This window comes from Vipera berus (genome assembly GCF_964194415.1).
Source record: "Vipera berus genome assembly, chromosome: 3".
Lineage (NCBI taxonomy): Eukaryota > Metazoa > Chordata > Lepidosauria > Squamata > Viperidae > Vipera > Vipera berus.
Window position 1 is genome coordinate 91,376,366 of NC_138204.1, and position 21,751 is coordinate 91,398,116.

The following is a 21,751-nucleotide window of genomic DNA, read 5'->3' on the forward strand; positions in this document are numbered from 1 at the left end:
AAATGGTTGTAAATATTAGGAAGTATTACAGAACAAGTTAACTTAAAGCTGTGTCTTATCTTATTTTGAGTTTGTAATATCCAAAATCAGATGCATTTGTTTTTTTCTTGGCATATAAACCTTGACAATAAATAAGTCACCAAATGAGAACTTTCTGTCTTTTTTTAAAATCCATATCCATTGTTAAAATATTGCAATACAAAGAAAGTAGAAAAAAAGCAAGGTGATACATAAAAAGATTGCTACATTTAAATTAAACAAAACATAGTGAAAAAAAGAAAATTACTTTTTAATGGAATATCTTACCTTGTTCTTCCATTGGTATTCCCAACCACTAACCTCTTTGCATCAAATACTAATTGTTACTAGTTTCTATTTAAATCCTATATATATATATATATATATATATATATATATATATATATATATATATATATATATATATATATATATAATTTATTTTAATTCCATTTATATCCCGACCTTCTCCGAAGACTCAGGGCGGCTTACAAGCTTAGCAGTAGCCTTCATTCTATATATATGCCTGCTTATTAGGGCTTTCACACACACCCCAAGCAGCATTATTACAAAGTCAGCTTAATTGCCCCCAACAATCTGGATCCTCATTTTACCTACCTCGGAAGGATGGAAGGCTGAGTCAACCTTGAGCCTGGTGGGATGCGAACCTGCACTAATTGCAGGCAGCTGGTGTTACTTAAGGAGGCATTAGCCCACTGCTCCACCAAGGCGCTCTCTATATATGTCAAATGCTTGTTAACTATTTTAGATTACCTTGCTAGGCCCCAAACATGGGACAAATCTTTATTTCCTGTGTCAGCCTAACCTGAAGGCCATCGACAGGCAGTAGTCACACCGGTGACAGCTCATATTTGTGTAAATTTTTAAATTGCTAACAAAGAATTAAGGGAGACTGATATGCATTTCAAACTTATTAGTTTTCATCAGTCAGCCATACCCTTCTGAGATTCGAACTTGGGCTGATTGCACATTAGGCAGTTGTTTTCACCTCTAAGCCACAGGCTCTCTCTCGCTTTGTTAGCTGAGAAGCAAGGGGAGATATGTGTCAAATGCTTGTTAACTATTTTAGATTACCTTGCTAGGCCCCAAACATGGGACAAATCTTTATTTCCTGTGTCAGCCTAACCTGAAGGCCATCGACAGGCAGTAGTCACACCGGTGACAGCTCATATTTGTGTAAATTTTGAAATACGAATAACAGGCGCTCACTCTGTTACGTGGTACTCGGGATTCGACCCGCCAAACTGCCGACCTTCTGATCGACAAGCTCAGCGTCCTAACCCACTGAGCCTCTTAACACATATTTCCCTTGCCTTCTAGCTAATAAAAGAGAGAAAGAACCTGTGGCTCAGAAAGTTAAAACAACTGCCTAATATATAATCAGCCCAGGTTCGAATCTCAGATAAAGGGTATGACTGACTGATGAGAACATAATAAGTTCGAAATGATCATCTCAGCCTCCCAAATTCTTTATTAGCAATTTGAATAATTTACATATATATATATGTGTGTGTGTGTGTGTGTATTTTCACGGATATATATATATATATATATATATATATATATATATATATATATATATATATATATATATATATATATATATATATATATATATATATATAAAGGTAAAGGTTCCCCCGCACATGTGTGGTAGTCGTTTCCAACTCTAGGGGCCGGTGCTTATCTCTGTTTCAAAGCCGAAGAACCAGCACTTGTCCGAGGACATCTCCGTGGTCATGTGGCTGGCATGACTAGATGCCAAAGGTGCACAGAACGCTGTTACCTTCCCACCGTAGTGGTCCCTATTTTTCTACTTGCATTTTTTACGTGCTTTCAAACTGCTAGGTTGGCAGAAGCTGGGACAAGTAACAGGTGCTAACTTTGTTACGCGGCACTCGGGATTCGACCTGCCAAACTGCCAACCATCTGATCGACAAGCTCAGCGTCCTAACCCACTGAGCCACCACGTCCCTATACACACACACGTGTGTTTAAAACTAGAGACAAAGAATCACCAAGACTTAAAAAATTATTAAAAATTATTAAAACTGAGTTTTCGTCAGCGCCAAACACCTGCTGTTACTGTCCTAGTCTGCCGCTCATCCCCGGTACCAGCCTTGTCATTTACACCGGTCAAGTGCCCTCTCCCCATGTCTATGGGTCCAGTCTGCCTTCTCATCAATGTTCGCTGTGATTATTTTTAATAATTTTTTAAGTCTTGGTGATCCTTTGTCTCTAGTTTTAAACATGAATATACCCGAGATTCACATTTTTAGGATTATAAAATATATGGAGGTTACAATCAAATGACAGAACAAAGGCTTTAGCCTTATGGCTGTGATGGCCCTCTTACCTTCTTTGATTCTCAATTCTCCACAATTAGCCTTTGTTTTAGACCCTGAAAATTTTTCTGTGTCAAGAAGAACAACTTGTTATAGCATAGACTGTGTTTGGCTCAAACTTCCTTTCTCTGAAAATCTGTCCAATAACCTTCCTAACAATAATCTGGCATCTACCTATCACTTAGGTCAGGTGTTAATATCTGTTATGTTCCAGCCTACGACCATCCCAGTTGACTTCAAGGACAACCCCTTTTGTCTTTGCAAATGAATAGGCTGGAAAAAACCCAACCCAAATTTATTTACAGTTCCAAAATAATAAAGTCTTTCTAACAAAAAAGCAGCAGAATATTTTCTTCAACCCAAAATTAATGATTCAAAACATCAAACAAGTGTCGAACAACAAACAAGAGTCAAACAGATTAGAAAGAACAGACCAGGATTCTCTTTGAATGTCTACGAACGGTTGCCTTCAGCAACCAGCACCGCCCACACTTTCCCCTTTTATTATCAGTCCCAAGGTGTGGCTTCTCAATGCCTTCTCCTCCTTTCACTGAGTTGCCTCATTTATTTTCTCTGGTCTGCTCTGCTGGATTGCCTTCTGCTTCTAGCATCTCTGAACAGATTCAGCTGTGGCTCCTCTGAGTCCGACACCTCCTCCTTACACAGCTGAGCCTCATGAGGAACATGATTGGAGGGGCCAGGCTGAGAGTCCTGCAGTGCATCAGAGCCTCTCCAAGCTCTTCCTCCTCCTCTTCCTCAGATTCCTCGGACTCAGCTGCTGGGAGCACAGGCTGACACTGAATCACAACAATATCATGTGGAGTAAGATGGCTACCTCAGGCAGCAAAATCTCAGGCAAACTATTGAAGGGCAGATATGGAGATGTCCTATAGTTAGGCTGTGCCCCTGAGTAACTTCCAGCTCCTGGGAACAATGGAAGATTTTTGTCCCATTGACACTGTTTAGGAGAGATTTAGTTGCCAGCTTTCTAAGTTTCTGGAGGGGTCAACTTGCTCTGATCTCTCTAGAATTACTCCTGAGATGAAATCATGCACTTGATGGAAGTGAGGAATTATTATAATAGCAATATTTTTTCATTAGCCAACCCAAATGCCACCTTGGATATTCCAATCTTCTTGTTTTGAAGTAAGGAGTATTGTAATTTGGGTATGAATTAATGCCCTAGGGACCCATTGAAAACTTAGGTATGAGAGTCTTGGCCTAAATTTTATACATCCTTTTAATAGCTACTTATTGTAACTTGTGCAAAAGCAGATTGCTTTTTTTCCAATTAATTAATATTTTTGAAAACATAAGCTGGGCTGCTATGACTTTGTTAGCTTTGTCTGATTGTGTGTTCCAAGTACACTAAGAAAATGTCAAAAAAACTGCTGAAGAATACAAAAGGGAATTTAAATAGACATTTCCTCTGTTCTGTATTATCTCAAATTGCTCTGTGTTGCACAACATACATACAGTTGCTACAGCATTATTCCAGTCAGAAATAGAAAGGTTACTATACTGTATGTGTTATCCGCTTGAAATTCAAAATAATATCTGAGATAAATATGAGACACTTATCTCTGAACAGATATATTAGTTTCACATAACACTGAACCTGCTTGCAATGATTTTTAAATAGAAAAACTTAAAATTCACTGCACCATGATATATTTAAGCAAGAGAACGCAATCTGTGCCATCCAAAATCTTCAGTATGACTTGTTGAATTGTAATTTTTTTAACATATGAAATGGAAAACATTGTTCAAAGAAGGAGGGGCAATCACTTCAGCTTTATTTCATTCATTTAAGTTAAATTATATATATACCTTATCCTGGGTTAATTCATTTTTCCCTCCTGTGTTTGGACTGCAACCTGGTTCATCATCCAAAATCTAAATGTGATCCTTTGTTGTTATTAAATTGTCCAGAGCCAATTCCACCACACATACACATGATCACAATTATCATGGCTTATTAACACACACAATTAATGAAAGTAAGCCCGAGTGCCGCGTAACAGAGTGAGCGCCTGTTACTCGTCCCAGCTTCTGCCCACCTAGCAGTTCGAAAGCACGTAAAAATGCAAGTAGAAAAATAGGGACCACTATGGTGGGAAGGTAACAGCGTTCCGTGCGCCTTTGGCGTCTAGTCATGCCGGCCACATGACCACAGAGACGTCCTTGGACAAGCGCTGGCTCTTCGGCTTTGAAACGGAGATGAGCACCGGCCCCTAGAGTCGGAAACGACTAGCACGCATGTGCGGGGGAACCTTTACCTTTACTTTACCTTTAAGCCTTTTTTATATATTAGATTTTTATTTATTTGCTGTACTTTTGTACCATCACTCTCTCAAAGGACTTGCACTTAAAAACAACAGCAGTGACCTACAATGATACTGTATTTCATTTATTCATTACAATAATTTGCAAAGAAGTTAGATACATAATTCATAATTATAATACGTAGTTATCAGAGATCCCAAATGCCAACCATAATTATTAAAAATAATCACAGCGAACATTGATGAGAAGGCAGACTGGACCCATAGACATGGGGAGAGGGCACTTGACCGGTGTAAATGACAAGGCTGGTACCGGGGATGAGCGGCAGACTAGGACAGTAACAGCAGGTGTTTGGCGCTGACGAAAACTCAGTTTTAATAATTTTTAATAATTTTTTAAGTCTTGGTGATTCTTTGTCTCTAGTTTTAAACACACGTGTGTGTGTATAGGGACGTGGTGGCTCAGTGGGTTAGGACGCTGAGCTTGTCGATCAGATGGTTGGCAGTTTGGCAGGTCGAATCCCGAGTGCCGCGTAACAAAGTTAGCACCTGTTACTTGTCCCAGCTTCTGCCAACCTAGCAGTTTGAAAGCACGTAAAAAATGCAAGTAGAAAAATAGGGACCACTACGGTGGGAAGGTAACAGCGTTCCGTGCGCCTTTGGCGTCTAGTCATGCCGGCCACATGACCACAGAGACGTCCTTGGACAAGCGCTGGCTCTTCGGCTTTGAAACGGAGATGAGCACCGGCCCCTAGAGTCGGAAACGACTAGCACGCATGTGCGGGGGAACCTTTACCTTTACTTTACCTTTAAGCCTTTTTTATATATTAGATTTTTATTTATTTGCTGTACTTTTGTACCATCACTCTCTCAAAGGACTTGCACTTAAAAACAACAGCAGTGACCTACAATGATACTGTATTTCATTTATTCATTACAATAATTTGCAAAGAAGTTAGATACATAATTCATAATTATAATACGTAGTTATCAGAGATCCCAAATGCCAACCAAACTAACTTGTAAAGCCCTGTTTATTTTATTAGAAGCCATTTTATTAAGAAGCCATTCAGGTCTCTGACATGTTTTAGATTAGTGTTTCTTGACCTTGGCAACTTCAAGATATGGGAGCTGGGGAATTCTGGGAGTTGAAGTTCATACATCTTAAAGTTTGTAAGGCAGGTACTTGAAAATGTAATATGATATAGTTTGTGCTTCATTTAAAGAAACGGAGCCTCAGAACTTGAGAAGGGACCTGCTGAATTGAATCAGTGGTCCATCTAATGTGGCATCTTCTTTCACAAAGTAGTTGGCCAGGTGGCTTGTCCCCAGAAGCATTTTGGTATTAAGTATTTAAGGATCCATTTATCTACTTTGGGTGATAGCCACCAAGAGGACTATCCTCCATTAATTTTCCTAATCCCCTTTTAAAGGCCTTTAAACCTGCAGTGATCACCACACAGATGGTCTTGAATGCCATTTCTTTTCTCCTGTCAGTCGTGAATCTACTGTCAACAGACTTTGTCAACAGACGTCTAGGTTCTACGTTTATGAAGGAGGGCAATAAAATAAAATAAATCTATCATTTTACTTTCTTCACCCTGCTCATTATTTTTTCAAACATCTGCCAGGGTTTTCTCTTCCCCACTTGCATCAATCCATTTTTCCATTTAGCTTTCTTCTGTTTTTTTTTCCAATGTAAGGTCCTTAAATTCTTGATTATTTAATTTGGGTTTTTTCCCTACAAATATATATATATATATATATATATATATATATATATATATATATATATATATATATATATATATATATATATATATATATATATATATATATATATATATATATATATATATATATATATATATATATATATATATACATACGCTGAGCTTGTCGATCAGAAGGTCGGCAGTTTGGCGGGTCGAATCCCGAGTACCACGTAACAGAGTGAGCGCCTGTTATTCGTCCCAGCTTCTGCCAACCTAGCAGTTCGAAAGCACGTAAAAATGCAAGTAGAAAAATAGGGACCACTACGGTGGGAAGGTAACAGCGTTCCGTGCGCCTTTGGTGTCTAGTCATGCCGGCCACATGACCACGGAGACGTCCTCGGACAAGCGCTGGCTCTTCGGCTTTGAAACGGAGATGAGCACCGAGGCATGTTAAAATTAACAAACAAATGAACACTGGGATAGAATTAAAAACTAAAACAGTTTTTATTGCTGAAAAATCAAGCTTTCGTTGGCCAACTGCCAACGTCATCAGGATGGAGATGCTGGGGTGGGGAGATTCCGTTTATACTGTTGGTGTCTGCACTCTGCTCATGGAGCACGCTCAGATCTGTTTGTTGAGGTCTGCTGTGTTTCTCTGAGTTGTCGCGCAGGAACACATGTTTTGCTATACACAGGTTTATTCCCTTTGTGTGTATTGGAACACAACAAAAGAAGGAAAAAAAAGCAAATTGGACATAATGTCAAACAAAACTCCAAAAATGGGCTGGACAAAATTATTGGCACCCTTTCAAAATTGTGGTTAAACAAGATTGTTTCAAGCATGTGATGCTCCTTTAAACTCACCTGGGGCAAGTAACAGGTGTGGGCAATATAAAAATCACACCTGAAAGCAGATAAAAAGGAGAGAAGTTCACTTAGTCTTTGCATTGTGTGTCTGTGTGTGCCACACTAAGCATGGACAACGGAAAGAGGAGAAGAGAACTGTCTGAGGACTTGAGAACCAAAATTGTGGACAAATATCAACAATCTCAAGGTTACAGGTCCATCTCCAGAGATCTAGATTTGCCTTTGTCCACAGTGCACAACATTATCAAGAAGTTTGCAACCCATGGCACTGTAGCTAATCTCCCTGGTCGTGGACGGAAGAGAAAAATTGATGAAAGGTTGCAACGCAGGATAGTCCGGATCGTGGATAAGCAGCCCCAAACAAGTTCCAAAGGAATGCAAGCTGTCCTGCAGGCTCAGGGAGCATCAGTGTCAGCGCGAACTATCCGTTGACATTTAAATGACATGAAACGCTATGGCAGGAGACCCAGGAAGATCCCACTGCTGACACAGAGACATAAAAAAGCAAGATTACAGTTTGCCAAAATGTACTTGAGTAAGCCAAAATCCTTCTGGGAAAATGTCTTGTGGACAGTTGAGACCAAGATAGAGCTTTTTGGTAAAGCACATCATTCTACTGTTTACCGAAAATGAAATGAGGCCTACAAAGAAAAGAACACAGTACCTACAGTGAAATATGGTGGAGGTTCAATGATGTTTTGGGGTTGTTTTGCTGCCTCTGGCACTGGGTGCCTTGAATGTGTGCAAGGCATCATGAAATCTGAGGATTACCAAAGGATTTTGGGTCGCACTGTAGAGCCCAGTGTCAGAAAGCTGGGTTTGCGTCCGAGATCTTGGGTCTTCCAGCAGGACAATGACCCCAAACATACGTCAAAAAGCACCCAGAAATGGATGGCAAGAAAGCGCTGGAGAGTTCTGAAGTGGCCAGCAATGAGTCCAGATCTGAATCCCATTGAACACCTGTGGAGAGATCTTAAAATTGCTGTTTGGAAAAGGCGCCCTTCCAATAAGAGAGACCTGGAGCAGTTTGCAAAGGAAGAGTGGTCCAAAATTCCGGGTGAGATGTATAAGAAGCTTATTGATGGTTATAGGAAGTGACTGATTTCAGTTATTTTTTCCAAAGGGTGTGCAACCAAATATTAAGTTAAGGGTGCCAATAATTTTGTCCAGCCCATTTTTGGAGTTTTGTTTGACATTATGTCCAATTTGATTTTTTTCCTCCCTTTTTTGTTGTGTTCCAATACACACAAAGGGAATAAACCTGTGTATAGCAAAACATGTGTTCCTGCAATACTTTTCTGTGAGAAATACTTGCTTTTCACAAAGGGAATAAACCTGTGTATAGCAAAACATGTGTTCCTGCAATACTTTTCTGTGAGAAATACTTGCTTTTCTGGAAAAATTTCTGGGGTGCCAACAATTTCGGCCATGACTGTGTATATGTATACATACACATACACATACACATACATAAACACACATATATACACATACACATACACATGTTGTTGTTGTTAGCTGCGAAGTCGTGTCCGACCCATCGCGACCCTATGGACAACATTCCTCCAGGCCTTCCTGTCCTCTACCATCTTCTGGAGTCCATTTAAGCTCGCGCCTACTGCTTCAGTGACTCCATCCAGCCACCTCATTCTCTGTCGTCCCCTTCTTCTATTGCCCTCGATCTTTCCCAGCATTAGGCTCTTCTCCAGTGAGTCCTTCCTTCTCATTAGGTGGCCAAAGTACTTGAGTTTTAGCTTCAGAATCTGGCCTTCTAAAGAGCAGTCAGGATTGATCTCCTCTAGGACTGACCGGTTTGATCGCCTTGCAGTCCAAGGGACTCGCAGGAGTCTTCTCCAGCACCACAATTCAAAGGACTCAATTCTTTGGCGCTCAGCCTTTCTTATGGTCCAACTTTCACTGCCATACATTGCAACTGGGAAGACCATAGCCTTGACTATACGCACTTTTGTTGACAGGGTGATGTCTCTGCTTTTTAGTGTGCTGTCTAGATTTGCCATGGCTTTCCTCCCCAGGAGCAAGCGTCTTTTAATTTCTTGGCTACAGTCCCCGTCTGCAGTGATCTTGGAGCCCAGGAAAATAAAATCTGTCACTACCTCCATTTCTTCCCCATCTATTTGCCAGGAATTGAGAGGGCCAGATGCCATGATCTTGGTTTTCTTAATGTTAAGTTTCAACCCAAGTTTTGCACTCTCCTTCTTCACCTGCAACAAGAGGCTCTTTAGTTCTTCTTCACTTTCTGCCATTAGAGTGGTATCATCTGCGTATCTTAGGTTGTTGATATTTCTTCCGGCAATCTTAATTCCAACTTTTGATTCATCTAGCCCTGCCTTTCTCATGATGTGCTCTGCATATAAGTTAAATAGGCAGGGCGACAGTATACAGCCTTGCCGGACTCCTTTCCCAATTTTGAACCAATCAGTGGTTCCGTGTCCAGTTCTCACTGTTGCTTCTTGACCCGCATATAGGTTTCTCAAGAGACAAATAAAATGGTCTGGTACTCCCATCTCTTTAAGAACTTGCCACAGTTTGTTGTGATCCACACAATCAAAGGCTTTAGCATAGTCAATGAAGCAGAAGTAGATGTTTTTCTGGAACTCCCTAGCTTTCTCCATGATCCAGCGTATGTTGGCAATTTGATCTCTAGTTCCTCTGCCTCTTCGAAATCCTGCCTGTACTTCTGGTAGTTCTCGATCCACATACTGCTGAAGTCTAGCTTGTAGGATTTTAAGCATGACTTTACTAGCATGAGAAATGAGTGCAATGGTGCGATAGTTTGAACATTCTTTGGCACTGCCTTTCTTTGGAATTGGAATGTAAACTGATCTTTTCCAATCCTGTGGCCACTGTTGAGTTTTCCAAATTTGCTGGCAAATTGAGTGTAGCACTTTTACTGCATTGTCTTTTAAGATTTTGAATAGCTCAGCTGGAATACTGTCACTTCCACTAGCTTTGTTGTTGCTCAGTTTTTCTAAGGCCCACTTCACTTCACATTCTAGGATGTCTGGCTCGAGGTCAGTGACCACCTCATTGTGATTATCAGGGACGTTAAGCTCATTCTTGTATAGTTCTTCTGTGTAATTTTGCCACCTCTTCTTAATCTCTTCTGCCTCTGTTAGGTCCCTGCCATTTTGGTCCTTTATCATGCCCATTTTTGCATTAAACGTTCCCTTCATTTCTCCAATTTTCTTGAAAAGATCTCTGGTCCTCCCTATTCTATTGTTTTCTTCTATTTCTTTGCACTGTTCATTTAAGAAGGCATTCTTATCTCTTCTAGCTATTCTCTGGAATTCTGCATTCAATTGGGCGTATCTTTCTTTTTCTCCCTTGCCTTTCGCTTCCCTCCTTTCCTCAGCTATTTGCAAAGCTTCCTCAGACAGCCATTTTGCTTTCTTGCATTTCTTTTTCTTTGGGATGGTTTTGGTTGCTACCTCTTGTACAATGTCGCGAACCTCTGTCCATAGTTCTTCAGGCACTCTGTCTATCAGATCTAATTCCTTAAATCTATTTGTCACCTCTACTGTATATTCAACAGGGATATGATTTAATTCATACCTGAGTGGCCTAGTGCTTTTCCCTACTTTCTTCAGTTTAAGCCTAAACTTTGCAAGGAGAAGCTCATGGTCTGAGCCACAGTCAGCTCCTGGTCTTGTTTTTACTGACTGTATAGAGCTTCTCCATCTTTGGCTGCAGAGCATATAGTCAATCTGATTTCTGTGTTGACCATCTGGTGATGTCCATGTGTAGAGCCGTCTCTTGGGTTGTTGGAAAAGAGTGTTTGCTATGACCATCGCATTCTCTTGACAGAATTCTATCAGCCTGTGCCCTGCTTCATTTTGCACTCCAAGGCCAAACTTGCCTGTTATTCCAGTTATCTTTTGGCTTCCTACTTTAGCATTCCAATCCCCCATGATGATAAGAACATCATTTTTTGGTGTTAGTTCTATAAGGTGCTGTAGTGCTTCATAGAACTGGTCAATTTCATCCTCTTCAGCACTGGTGGTTGGGGCATAGACTTGGACTACTGTGATATTGAATGGTTTGCCTTGGATTCGAACTGAGATCATTCTGTCATTTTGAGGATTGTATCCCAGTATTGCTTTTCCTACTCTTTTATTGACTATGAAGGCTACTCCATTTCTTCTGAAGGATTCTTGCCCACAGTAGTATACCTGATGGTCATCTGAATTAAATTCACCCATTCCTGTCCATTTTAGTTCGCTGATACCTAAGATGTCAATGTTCAGTCTTGTCATCTCTTGTTTGACCACGTCCAGCTTTCCTTGATTCATGGATCTTACATTCCAGGTTCCTATGGAGAAAAAATCTTTACAGCATTGGACTTTCCTTTCACCACCAGACACATCCACAGCTGAGCGTCCTTTCGGCTTTGGCCCAGTCGCTTCATTCTTTCTGGCGCTACTAGTACTAGCCCTCTGCTCTTCCCCAGTAGCATATTGGACGCCTTCCGACCTGAGGGGCTCATCTTCCAGCGTCATATCGTTTTGCCTTTTGGTACTGTCCATAGGGTTTTCATGGCAAAGATACTGGAGTGGGTTGCCATTTCCTTCTCCAGTGGATCACGTTTTGTCAGAACTCTCTGCTATGACCTGTCCGTCTTGGGTGGCCCTGCACGGCATAGCTCATAGCTTCATTGAATTACGCAAGCCCCTTCGCCACGACAAGGCAGTAATCCATGAAGGGGACACATACACATACACATACATAAACACACATATATACATATACATATACATACATACATACATATATATTATATATATATATATATATATATATATATATATATATATATATATATATATATATATATATATATACATACATACACACACATATATACATATACATATATATATATGACTCATTTTAGCAACTTCTGTAGCACATTCAACTAGCACAAAGAGTTTCATAGAATGTCTTAAAGGGGCACTGCTGGACTTACCAAGAATGGCAAAATTCTAGGGTAAGTTCTAGAGGTCAACGAAGAAAAACACAACATCCATTACTCTACATTAGTTCAGTAGCCTTGGAACTGGGTTCCTTATCTCACCTCAGTGTTTCAGTTCTGAGATAACCTGGTGGGTCTGACGTGAATTCTTTTTTTTCGTGTGCCTCCATTTGCTATAGTACAGATCGGTGCAGTCAGGAAAGCTATCGCTGTCATTTGTCGGACTTTGTTGTGTCATTTGATGTGTTAAAGGAATAAGAAATGCCTTCCTTTTGCTACACCTGCAAATCTCATAAAAGGAAGAACAGGTAAAGTGATAAACAAAGAAGGGGCAGGGAATAAATCCTTAAGTCTCTCTATGTCTCACTGCCTTCATGTAGTCAGTAGGTCATGAAGGGCTGAAGAGTCAGTGCCATTGAATTCATGTTTCCAATTCTTTTTTGTTGACCTTTGCTCCATACAGAGAAGTCCAGGTCAGGGACAGCTTAGCAGAAGGCGGTGACAAAGTGCCCTCCAGAGATTCTTCTGACACTGATATCCTGCTTCTTCTCCAGACAACATGAGTGCAGCATTGGCAGCAGCACTGGGAATAGCATCAAGCATCTAAGGTTTGCCATTTTTTGACTTCCAGAAAGGTCTCTGACATTACGTGCTCAGAATGTGTTGGGAAAGTAAAATGGTGGTACCTAAATCCACCTGGCTGCTGATGAATGAAATGAACAGGGGGGGAGGAATAGTAAGGAGCTGGCCATAGTATCCTTCATTACCTGGTCTGGCTGACAGCAATATTCCTAGTCTTGTTCTCCTTTTTTATTCTGAAAAACCCTCTCAGTTTTCTTTCTCTAGCTCCTTTCCTTATCATAAAAACAACACTTGCACCTTTTATTTTTCCTTTCAGTCAGAATACGTTGCAGACAAAAATCCAGTTAGGGCTGGCGTCTTCAGATCCCAGAGGTGGAAGGATGTGGTAAAACAGAACTGCTTCTGAATTTATTTTAGATAATGTCTATGGCATAAAGTGTTGAACCTCCTCTAGGGCTATAGGGGTCCAGCTATAGAAATGTTGCTTTCTAGCAGAATAAAAAGGCCCAGTACTTGGGCAAGTGCGCTGCATATTGATGCCAAATTTATAAAAACAAAGGCATACAAAGACATTGAATGACCCATTCTTCACGGGATATAGAAAAAACCTTGCTGCAGGTACATGAAAATATTCATAATCATCAACTGTAGGTAAAGGCAAGGCCAAACGACTTTAGGAGAAAGTGATCTATAGATGAGAAAAGTAACTCAAGTTAAGTTTTGAGTTGAGTTTCTAATGTTCTGGCAAATTCTTCCAAACAGTGAAATCAGCTTTAAAACAGCAGGAGGAATGTGTAATTGAATCATCCAGGTTAAGCTTAAACAGGTAAAGGGCAATTGAGGCTCAGATGACTAAGGCGTAAAAAAGTGCTACAAATGAGAAACAGATGGCAGTAGAAAAATATAAACCATCTGGGAGGAAGGAAAACGGCTGGGCTGCCAATTTCAGGCATTGGAAAATCAAGAGATTGGTGGGAACTAATTTTTTCTTAAAAACCAAACATTACTTTTTAATTACTCTCAGGTCTGAAGATTTTTATTTTCTACTTAACATACCAATTTTTAATGGGCAGAAAAGTTGCTTTTCATGAGTTATTCCCTTTAGTTTTACTCTTTGGTCTAAATTCACATGCAGAGATATACAAAGTCCCATCTTTTCCTTTCCTTTCCTTTCCTTTCCTTTCCTTTCCTTTCCTTTCCTTTCCTTTCCTTTCCTTTCCTTTCCTTTCCTTTCCTTTCCTTTCCTTTCCTTTCCTTTCCTTTCCTTTCCTTTCCTTTCCTTTCCTTTCCTTTCCTTCTGTTGAAGGAAAAGTCTCCACCATGCTTCATCCAAGCCGGGAATAAACAACATGGCAACTGCTTTAGGAAGAAGGTTGCAGTTTATTGAAAAGGAGAGCCAGACAGGAAGATGGCTCTGGAAGAAAGAGAATGAGCACATGTAGGGAGTGGGTTTTTATACTCTTTGGAGCCTTTTGTTTGGATTTGTTTCCTGTTCCTATTTGAGGCTTTGTATTTCCTGTGTCACATATTCTGACCTGAGTCTGGGTGTGTCTTTCTGGTATTCTGATGGTGGTGGGTTAATCCTATTATGTCCCAAGGGCAGGGCTTTTTTTCTCATAGAACGCCCAGAACAGAGTTCCGGCACCTTTTTTGGATGGAACCTTGTAGGGTAGGCAAGGTGGGCTGTATGACATGTGTGAGTTCCAGCACCTTTTACTTTTATAAAAAAAGCACTGCCCAAGGGTCATATCCTGCTTCCCTGGGGCTGTGGCTGATGACTCCTAGATTTTTGGTGTTGATTCTATGGTTCTTTCTTCCTAATCCCAGTCTTTCTGACAAGATTATCACATCTGCATTCCTGCAGACTTGGTTTCTCCTTGGGACAGAGACTTGGGGGCAGGGTTGGTTTCTGCTTTTAAAATCCTTCAGGGAAATATATTCTGCCCTTTTAATATTTCCTTCTCTGGGGGGGGGCTGACTTCCCTCTTTCTTTCTTTCTTTCTTTCTTTCTTTCTTTCTTTCTTTCTTTCTTTCTTTCTTTCTTTCTTTCTTTCTTTCTTTGTTTCTTTCTTTCTTCTCTAGAATGAATGTGTGTATTTATTAGATTAAACATATCCCTGGGGGAGAAAATCAGATTCTGTATCCCTGAAATCTCAAACAAAATCCTTAGGGGAAATTGATTAGTATATAATAAGGACAGAATTAATGTACTGCAATGTTGGGCAATTTGAGGCCTCAGGCAATATACTTCCCTCAGATCTCAGCCCTATCTCTAGGCACATTGGCTAAAATATGGTGGATAGTTTTCTATTAACTATGTTAAATAACTGTGACATATATTTAAAACCAAAGTATATTCCTAAATTCCTTCTACAAACCCTGAGAGAGAAATTGCCAGAATGTTCTGATTCTTCCACTTTTCAGGATTATTCCATCTGCTATGAGCACTGGATAATCTGAATAGTCAGGCTCTAGATATCAAAAAACTGCCCACCCTCATATATAAGAATTAAGGCATAGCCATATTTTCTAGTTGGCCCATCATTAGGACAGGCTATCCACTGGAGGAACAGATGGCATTTGTGGTCAGGTTGTGGATCATTTGGATCCTTTCCTAGATCACTACGTTCTGTCCTAATCAGCCACATTCTAGTCACCTCCCATCTTAACTACTGCAAAGAGCTCTACATGGGGCTACCCTTGAAAAATATCTGGAAGCTTCAACTGATTAAAAATCTGGTGGCCTGCATGTCTTTCCCTCTCCTTCAGGAGCTGCATTGGTTGCTGATTTGCCTTTGGATCAAATCAAGGTGCTGGTTGCCAGTTTTAAAGCTCTCCATGACTTGGGGCCAGATTATTTGAAGGACCATCTTTTTTATATACCTAATTTACCAGAGCAGGGAAGCCATTTATGTTATCAGCCCTTACGGATGTCCATTCAGTAAGACTAAGTAGAAGGACCTTATCCATGATGGCTCCCTCCCTGAGCAACATCATCCCAACAGAGTTAAGCTTGGCCTCACCTTGATGCTTTTTCAAAAGGCCCAGAAGACATGGTTTTGTCAGCAGGTCTGGAGACCCCAGGATGATACAGAACCCATCCAGTGGTCTGCCTGATTGTTGTTGCCAAGGGGGTGGGGTTCATTGGGTTTTGAATTTGTGGTTTTATTTCTGTAGGCTGCCTGGAGTCTATGTGAGTTACCGTAATTGTGCGGCCATAGACATTTTCTTAATAAATAAATAAATAAATAAATAAATAAATAAATAAATAAATAAATAATATATCTAGATTGAATTTGCAATAGGTTCATAGGGCAGGGAACTTCCATCCCATCCTATTTCATTAGAATAGTGTTTTTATTTCTGCTTTGGTCTCCAGAAAAGGAAGGAACATGCCCCCATGCATGCAGACATGACATCTCTTTTTAAATGGGACCCACTGAAAACATACAAAGGTTTCTTTTTCATCACAACTCCCAGTAAATCTTCCTTTTCCATCTTCCACCTGGCCACTTCTTTCTTTTAAAAAGTTATCGCCAAGTTTAAATACAGAAGAAAATAGTTCTCAGATCCAATAATATGCAGAGTTTCCAGAGATACCAAGGGATTTTTGCCCAGTATATTTGCCAACAAATCAATAACAAGAGTAAATCTGTCTGCATCTTGTGCAATCAAATGCTTGCTATCAGGTACTCCTGGCTAAATTAATATAATCCCTGAAGTGCTGGGTATGTGTCAAAGTTAATGCCGAGGGAAGCTTATGCTTCACATGCGATAAGCTGAAGGATATCTCTTAATAAAGGTTTAAATAAAAGAAAATTATGTGGAGATTTTGAATTAAATGATCCTGAACTCACTTGTGGTTCTGCACAGAAGTCTTTCCTCTCCAGAGATGGTGCATTTTCTCAGCCCTGCCAAAGTGCTGGCTGGAATCTTTTGAAAAGATGAGATTTCAGTGATGAACTAGACAGCTCCTGCCCCACAAAAAAAAATGTCATTCTATTTTAAACTGCAGGACTTTCTTTTCTACAAGGTGATGTTGTTACTTCTAGCTCTTTAAAAACAAAAACAAAAACAAAAAAAAACTTGCAACAGCACAGACAAGTAAGCATTCTCCTCTCTGCCTGGAGATGGTAACAGTAGGAAGCATTCAATATTTCCGAGGAATCTCTTTTTATATGTTTAATGAACTCAACAAAAGGTAATAATTTCAAAATTGTTGACTGTTTTCTGGATAAGGGCAATTGTCCTGAATAGGTCTTTATCTTTGGTGGCTACAGGTAGTCCTTGTTTTATGGCCATAATCAAGCCTGGAATTATGATTGTAAGTGAGCCACCACATGACCACACCCAACTTCATGGTTATTCTTTTTTTTGCGATTGTTATTAAGTGAATCTATTGTGTGCAATGGGTGGGTGGTGTTGTTTTTTGTCAGATACTGGAAGTAAATGTTGGTTTCAGTAAAAAGCATAGTAAACCACAGTCACATGACCACAGTGCTGCAAATGGCCATAAGTGCAGCCTGGTTACTAAGAATCCAAACTATGATCATGTGACTGTGGGGAGGGGGTGCCCAGCCATCAAAGCTTTGAATCCAGGTCATAAGTGACCCCGGAGAGCTCCCTTGTAACTTCAAATGGCATCTAAGTACTTGGCCATAAGTAGAGGATTACCTGTATTAGACATTGTAAGAGCAACACCCAGTACTGCAGGTTAAATTAGAAAAGATTTGCTCTGGAATAATAAACAGTGTGTGAAAATAACATTTCTCTGTCAGAATAATAGGCAGTGTTTCAAACTATTTTTTTTCCAAATGCAAGTACAGTACTCCTGATCCTGAATAATATGCAATGCTTCAAATTCTCTTCTAAATCTAGGAAGCCCTGATTGGCATTTTTGTGTACCTATCGAGTCCTTACCAAGGACCTGGGACAGGCAGATGTGGATGTTTGATGGTATTATAGATATCATCGCAGGATGGAAGCAGTTCCTAGTAAGGCCTCCTTTTGCAATTGACTAAAGGCAAATTTGTCAATGCCAATGGTGTTCATGTGGTGCTCCAGTTGTTTTGGGATTACACCCAAGGCGCCTATTACTATTGGTACTACCCTTGCTTGCCTTTGCCATAGTCTTTCTATTTCTATTTGTAGGTCTTTGTATTTTGTTATCTTCTCCATTTCTTTCTCGTCTATTCTGCTGTCTCCAGGCACTGCCATGTCCATTATCCAGACTTTTTTGTCTTTCTTATAGACAATTGTTAAGTCCAGGGTGTTATGCTGCTGGTGCTTGTCTGTTTGAATTCTGAAGTCCCAGAGCAGTTTAACTTTACCATTTTCTATGACTTTCTCTATTTTATGATCCCACCAGTTCTTGCTTACAGGCAAATGATATTTTTTGCAGATCTTCCAATGCACCATTGTTGCTACTTTGTCATGCCACTGCTTGTATTCAGTCTGTGCGATCTTCTTGCAGTAGCTTACCAGGTGGTCCACTGTTTCTTCAGCTTCTTTGCATAGGCAGCACTTACTGTCTGTTGCTGTCTTCTCAATTTTGGCTTTGTATGCATTTGTCCTTAAGGCTTGGTCTTGTGCAGCCAGAATTAGTCCCTCAGTCTCTTTCTTCAACTTTTCTGCTCTTAGCCATTGTCAGGTCTTGTTATTATCTGCTTTCCCAGCTATTTTTTTAATGTACTGGCCATGTAGTGCTTTGTCTTCCCATGCCTCTATTCTGTTCTTCATTTGGTCTTTCCTGTAGGCCAGTTTGGTCTCTCCAGTAGTCAGTAAGCCTTCCTGATATACTAATTTCAGTGCATCTTCATCATTGTCCTTCAGATATTCTTCCAAAACCATTTTTTCTTCTTCAACCTTCTGATCTACTTGCAGCATTCCACGGACACCTATTTGCCTTGGTAGATAGAGTCTGTCAATGTCACTGCATGGATGAAGGGCATGATTCATTGTCATTATTTTTCTGGTCTTCCTATCCATTGCTTTTAGTTCTGCTTGAGTCTAGTCCACTATTCCAGCTGTGTATATAATGACTGGAATTGCCCAGGTGTTGATTGCCTTCATGGTATTTCCTCCATTGAGTTTGGACTTTAAGATCTTCTTCACTCTCTTGATGTATTCACCTCCAATCTTTTTTCTTGACTTCAGTGTGCTTGATGTTGTCAGCTTGAAGGATACCCAAGAATTTGTAGTAATTTTCCTCATCCAGACTCTTAATGTTATTTTTGTGGGGCATCTTGATTCCTTCAGTTTCCACTATTTTTCCTTGTTTGAGAGTAAGTGTGGCACATTTATCCAAGCCAACTCCATTGCAATATCTTGGCTATTTATATGGACAGTGTTCAGCAGTGATTCTATTTCAGATGATGTTTTTCTATACAGCTTCAGATTATCCATGTAAAGGAAGTGGGATTATTATTATTATTATTATTATTATTATTATTATTATTATTATTATTATTATTATTATTATTATTTATTTATTTATTTATTTATTTATTTCAGGGGTGGTCTTGCCAGCTTATGCATAGTTTGCCTTAAGATTTCCGGAGCATCTCATGGTCAAGGCCTCTGCACATACTGGTGGCTACCTCTGCTCTTGCCTTCTATGCTTTGGCTGTGACAGCAGAGCACTGAGCATCCATAAAACCCCAGTTTTGGGAGGCAGAATCAGAGGCAAGGTATTGCTGCTGCTAGTTTTTCCTTATATCACCACTAACCAGTCAAGTAGCCAAGATCCAGAATTTAAGTCTGGAGAGTGGCAGGATCCCACACATTTCTCAACAAGTACATTTTGGAATCAAAAAGAAGTACTCCACCCAAAATATGCTGACTTCAAAAAAACTAAGCATGAATGGGTGCTTTTCACTGGGAAATGCCTGGCCTGTAGAAGAAAATCTTGGAAGAAGGCAATGATTAGCCATGTTCCTATAGCTGTCAGAAAAGTTATATGAACCTTCTGGCCATGAGGACAGCAGGGAGATGACAGATGGTATTTGGTCCAAAATCACCTTGTAAGACCTTTACAGAAGACGAAGTGGTGCTTTGAAGATGATTTTAAGAGAAATAATGGAGAGGCAGAAGATTAAGGTTAGCAGTTGATCAGCTTGTATCAGAAACACTGATGTCAACAGAGCTTACATAATCACCCTATATACAAACAGGTGCATGATACTGGCAATGGCATCCTCTTCTTCCTCCTAGCAGTTAATGGGATGTTACTACAGAGAGACTTCCAGAGAATTGACAGGGTTAAATACCACTCTTCCACTGCTGAGAATTGAGATCTGTTGCTAACACAAAATTCTAGGTTGAGGTACATTTTATACTATTTAAAAAAGTGTGAAAACAAAACTTTTTCCCATTTTTAGGAAATAAGTAGTTGCTATTCTGCCATATATTTCCACTGTTTAGGAGTGACCAAAATCCAAAGAAATGGAATGGAATGGAATGGAACGGTATGGAACAGAACAGAAAAGAACAGAACAGAACAGTACAGAATACAATACCTTATTTGGCTAGCTGTGATTAGACACACAAGGAATTTGTCTCCTATGCAGAAGCTCCAATTGTAGAAAGTGTAGAAAGGATAAAAACAAAACAAAACCATTTTCTCCTCCTATCACACACACAAAGAAAGAAAGCTTTAGATTTAAGTTTTGGTTCAGACCAAACGAACCGCATCATTCAAAAATCTCAGGATTCCTACATCTGACAACATGTCCCAGAGATCAGAGGGGAGCTGAAACTGCTGGTGGAAAAGAGAAGACATTGTAGTATATGGTGTACTACTAACGTCTCCTTCAGCCTCAGTACTATTATAATCCAGCTGCCCAATCTTTCTGTCCTGAAAAGCAGATTGGGAATATTGCTGTCACTACATGAGAAAGCTGTGGTACACTTTACTCACAGCCATGAAAATAGAATATGCTATTTGTAGACCTACAACATTCAGTGAAGGCTGCAGCTGCTACATTTCAGATAACAATGGCAGTTTTAAATCCCACAGGCCTGCCTGTTGCCTTGTGAATACATATTGCAAAGATAATTGCAGCTTCTCCTTGTACCGTTATTCCTGCTGATTACTTTGTAGTGTAAGACATTTAAACGTAGCAGAATGTTGTGATTCAAGCTTCACTGTGCTGCCAGCATGATGTACCTTGGTAAAATTGAGAGTCACAACTACTTTTGCTGCTTTAACAACTGGGGGTAAAACAAATCAATAAGATGACTAAGTTTATTACAAGACAGAAAGAAGGGGAAGAGGTGAAGGCAATTGGCGACATTCATGAGAGAGCCCCAAGAATGCTTTTAACTGATTTGTTCTTCTGAAATTGTATAAAGAAGTGTACTATTGATGTATTGATTTTTCCCATGGCATAATCCTTTAAAAAGGTAAAATAATTTAAATTCTCATGTCTCTTCCAAATACTGGCTAAAGGTTGCATTTGTATGCTGCTTAAAGATCCAGCCTCTCTTTGAACTCATGATAAAGCTTCAGGAGTTTCTACTTGAAGGACAAATTACATGATAACATCTAAACTTTCACTTCTTTTGATTGGGATGATGTCCCTTTGAAAGATCAGGAATGTGTATATGTGTGTACACAGGTGTGCTGTTCCAGGAGACATTCCTGGGCCTGGGGACGCTGGGATACTTTTTATCAATTTACATTGACACACAAAATGGTACACAGTTTGAATATGGTAATGGATGGGTCCATGAAGCTGCTGTCTTTGAAGGCAATTTGAAAAATATCCAGCCATTCTAAGAGTGGGACGTTTTCTAATTGTAACTGCCTAATAGGATCATATGATACCTCATTGTTGTTGTTGTTGTTAGTTGTGAAGTCGTGTCTGACCCATCGCGACCCTATGGACAACGTTCCTCCAGGCTTTCCTGTCCTCTACCATCTTCTGG